Raw genomic sequence first — 5,153 nt, forward strand, 5'->3', positions numbered from 1 at the left:
GCGGACCTAACCCGAACAGCCTATTAGCGACCTTAACCCAACAACCCTAAGCCGCGACACTAACCCAACACCATAGCGACACACTAGCCCGACCTTAACCCCAACACCTATGCGAACCAACCCTGAGCGACCCTATAACCCAAAAGCGCTAAAGTGAGCGATCCTCTAAGCGCCCAAACCATTAGCGACCTCTAACCCAAACACCTAAGCCACCATTTTAACTCCAAATCAGGAACCGGCTAGCCGACCTTAGATTTAAGCCAACCAACAGCCTGCGACTTAGTTATTAAGCCAACACCTAGCGGACCTATTTAACCAACAAATCACACCCTAGCGTCCTTTAACCAACACCCCACCTTAGCGACCTATAACCAACCCCCAACGCCCTAAATGTCATTTGTTTTATACGGAGCCCGGCGTACCGTTCAATCTTAACCCAACATTTTGAGGGTGGCCCGCGGTGTGTCGCTAACGTCCGTCCCTCGTGCGGTGTCGTTTTAATTAACCTGCCCTTCTAAAGCGACCTTAATGTCCCAACATGCCTGAGCAACCCTTGTGATTATAGTTTGTGACCTGTGGCTGTAACGGGGTCGCCTACTAGTAACCCAACACCTAGCCACTTAACCCCGAACAGCCTGAGCGAGCTCTTTTAATGGCCCAACACCGTCTTTAATCATAGCAAACAACCTTATCTCTAGTTTCAGGTTGTTGGGTTAAGGTCCGCTAGGGGTGTTTGTTGTTGTTTTGGTTGGGTTAGGTGGCCTAGGGTTGGTTAAGGTCGCTAGTAAACCCGAACACTAGCCACCTATACAACCCAACCACCTATGCGACCTTAACCCAACACCTATCCTACTGCTGATAAACCAACACCTAGCCACGCGCTGGTAACCCAAACGCCGCAGAATGGCCGCTAGTGTGCGGCCTAGCGACCTTATAAAAAGCCCCAAAAACTGACCCCTCGAGGCACCTTAACCCAACACCTTGAACCACCCTTAACCCAACACCTAGCCACTATAACCCAACACCTAGCGACCTTAACCCAACACCTAGCCACCTTAACCAACCACCTAGCCACCTGTAACCCAAACAGGTTGTTGGCCCTAGCGACCTGTTAAAACCCAGACATCCGCTTCCTAGCGACCTTAAAGGCCCAACACCTTAGGCCACCTTGTTTGGTAACCCAACACCTAGCCACCTGTGTGTAAACACCAACACGCGTTTCCAGCGAGCCCTTAACTCCCAACACCTAGCGACCTTGGTTAAGCCCATGACAGACCTAGCGACAACTGGGTTAACGCCAACCACACCTAAGTACGAAAAACCCTGATGCGAGTCCTGGTACCCAAGCACCTTAGCGACTTAACCCAACACCAGCGACCTTAACCCAACACCTAGCACCAACCCAACACCTAGCGACCTTAACCCAACACTAGCGACCTTAAAACCCAACACCTAGCGACCTTAACCAACACTACAAACACTAGCGACCTTAACCCAACACCTAGCAAACACCTAGCGACCTTTAACCCAAAACCCTAGCGACTTAACCCAACACCTAGCGACCTTAACCCAACACCTAGCCACCTTAACACCAACACAGCTCAGGCGACCTTAACCCAACACCTAAGCGACCAACACCCACACCTTAAAGCGACCTTAACCCCAACACCCTCCCAAGGCCATTAACCAACACCTAGCGACCTTCCCAACATAGCGACCCAACACCTAGCGAACCATAACCCAACACCTAGCGACCTTAACCCAAACCCTACTAACCTTAACCCAAACACCTAGCCACCTAACCCAACACCTAGCGACCTTAACCCAACACCTAGCGACCTTAACCCAACACCTTAGCGCACCTTAACCCAACACCTAGCCGACCTTAACCCAACACCTAGCCACCTTAACCCAACACCTAGCCACCTTAACCCAACACCTAGCGACCTTAACCCAACACCTAGCCACCTTAACCCAACACCTAGCCACCTTAACCCAACACCTAGCCGACCTTAACCCAACACCTAGCGCGACCTTACCCACACACCTAGCCAACACTAGCACTTAACCAACACCTAGCCACCTTAACCCAAACACCTAGCGACCTTAACCCAACACCTAGCGACCTATAACCCAACACCTAGCCACCTGTAAACCCAACACCTAGCCACCTTAACCCAACACCTAGCGACCTTAACACCTACAACACCTAGCGACCTTAACCCAACACCTAGCGACCTTAACCCAACACCTAGCGACCTTAACCCAAACACCCTAGCGACCTTAAACCCAACACCTAGCCACCTTAACCCAACACCTAGCGACCTTAACCCAACACCTAGCGACCTTAACCCAACACCTAGCCACCAGGCTAACCCAACACCTAGCCACCTTAACCCAACACCTAGCCACCTTACACCCAACACTAGCGACCTTAACCCCCAACCTAGCGACCTTAACCCAACACCTACGCGACCTTAACCAACACCTAGGCCACCTTAACCCCAACACCTAGCGACCTTAACCCAAAACCTGCGACCTTAACCCAACACCTAGCATGACCTCATCATGAGGTTCAGTCCTCTTGGGTTGACAGTTAAGGTGTAGTGCACTTTGTAGGGAGATAGGGTGCCATTTGGGAGGAATCTTTTGAGTATTCACGTTACATCTGAAGATTACCAAGGATTACCAATAGATGTCCTTCCAGTCACCCTATTCCCTATTTCGTGCACTACTTTAGGACCAGAGCCCTATGACACCCTATTCCCTTATATAGCGTGCACTACTTTAGACCAGGGCCCGAGCGGAATAGTTGTGCGATGGACGATGATCAGGTATGAGAAACATCCCCTGAATTGGGTGATGCAGTATCACTGTTGGCCCCCAATACTAGGTGTGTCAGTCTGGTAATGTTATAATGGATGAATAGGGTCTTCAGGCCTGTCCTAGCAACGTTAGCATTTACACAGCACTATGTCACCTAGCTAGCATTAAACACATTGCACAAAAGGATGTCTCTCTCTCTCTCTCTCTCTCTCTCTCTCTCTCTCTCTCACACACACACACACACACACACACACAAAAGGATGTCAGTCTTTAAAACTTTACAACAGACTGAAACATACAAACATTAATAAATACCTGTTCTTCCAATCTCCATGGAAACTAAGGCTGGTCAGGTTGTCCTGGCATGTCTCCATTGGCAACTTGATTGATTTTGGTACGTTATTTTGTCAAACAAATTATTTTGAAATGCATTTCTGAATGAAGTTGGTTTTAAACGTTAAAGCTTTCACACAAATTAAAACATGATATTGAGGATGATGTGAAATTATAATTAACACAAACATGCACAATTGATATTGATATAGTTTGTAGAAYAAATATGTGAATTCTGTAAGTAAGCTTTTCTCTGTACCTTTTACACCTGTTGTATCCTGAGCTCGTGAAAATAAAAAAAATAAGATTTTTATTTTATTTGTTATCCAAGTGTAGATGACATGTATTGTTCCAACCTCTAGGCGGCGATGTTGAGCTGTGGTTGTTTTGGGACTGAGCGTCACCGGCTCCGTGGCGAAGTAGCCCCTAGGTACAGATCTAGGATCAGTTTCCCCTCCCCCAATCCTAAAATTAAACATTATTGGAGGGAAAGGAAAAAGGAAAAGGGGGAAACCTAGTCAGTTGTACAACTGAATGTATTCAACTGAAATGTGTCTTCCACATTTAACCCCTCTGAATCAGGGAGGGTCACCCCTCCAGTCCAGGCTGATCAGTGAGAACCACCGGAGGTAGCTAGGGGTATGGGTACCAAAACTTGATCTGAGGCCATTGAAAAGGCTTTATCACTATGTGTATTTACTCAAAGTTTAAAGGCCTAGTGAAGTCAAAACGATATATATTTCCACAGTATATGATTGGAATAATACTGTGAAATTGTGAAAATGATGATAAAGCCCTTTTAGTGTAAGAGCTGTTTTCAAAAGACTTCCTGACATTTCAGCCTGTTTTGGTGGGATGGAGTTTTGGCCCGCCTTGTGACATCACCAGGTAAATTAGTTAATAGACCAATAAGAAAGAGAGTTTTAAACCTCCCTACCAATAACAGCTCATTATTCAGTTTTCTCCTCCCCACTCAGAAAGCTCCCAGACAGTCCTAGAKAAATTAWTGCTTGAGAAACTATTTGTTATTTTTTGTTGTTGTACKATTTTAATTTAAAACAATCATAAAATACTTAATTGTTACCCAGAAATAATTTGATGTTGAGATAAAAACAGCTGCGTTGGACCTTTAACTTTAAGTTCAAGTTCAACTTTAAGCCTCAGATTCAACCTCATCAAACCAAAATAAAGGCTGTCAAACCGGTCAGTCAGCCAGCGGAGGCCTCTGATGGGAGGACGCATAATAATGTCTTGAATGGAGTCGATGGAATGGTGATCAACGCCAGGAAACCATGTGTGTTGATTGCCATTTCCACTTGAATTCTCGCTCCAGTCATAGCCACAAACCGTCCTCCCAAATCAACGTTGCCGACCGGCCTCCTGTGCTGTTCAGGTATACCAACAAGCGTGTGTCCCTTGTGCCTCGTACTTGTGCTCGTCACTCGCATATTGAAAATGTCTTGTTGATCTTACTGATGGTGAAATTATGTTATCATCTTATATCGTAGTACATCTTGTTATTGTTAAACCTCCTGCCGTGATCGTTGTTATGAATTGTTATTAACCCTCTCTGTCTCTGGTTGAGGAGCTCTTTATCTTAGTTACTCGCCTGTTGAGAGCATCTTGTTAATCTCTGTGTATGTTAACATCTTGTTATGTTAACCCTCTCTGTCTCTGAGTTGGGAGTCATCTGTGTTTCACATTGTTACACTTGTTATGTTAAACTTCTTCTGTTGAGGATCATCTTGTTATGTTAAAATCTTGTTATGTTAACATCTGTTATGTTAACCCTCTCTGTCTCTGGTTGAGTATCATTTGTTATGTTAAATCTTGTTATGTTAACATCTTGTTATGTTAACCCTCTCTGTCTCTGGTTGAGGAGTCATCTTTGTTATGTAACATCTTGTTATGTTAACATCTTGTTATTTAACCTCTCTGTCTCTGGTTGAAGGAGCATTCTTGTTATATCTCTCTCTTTGTGTGGGTGTGTGGGG

Source organism: Salvelinus sp. IW2-2015, unplaced genomic scaffold, assembly GCF_002910315.2.
Source record: "Salvelinus sp. IW2-2015 unplaced genomic scaffold, ASM291031v2 Un_scaffold3330, whole genome shotgun sequence".
NCBI lineage: Eukaryota > Metazoa > Chordata > Actinopteri > Salmoniformes > Salmonidae > Salvelinus > Salvelinus sp. IW2-2015.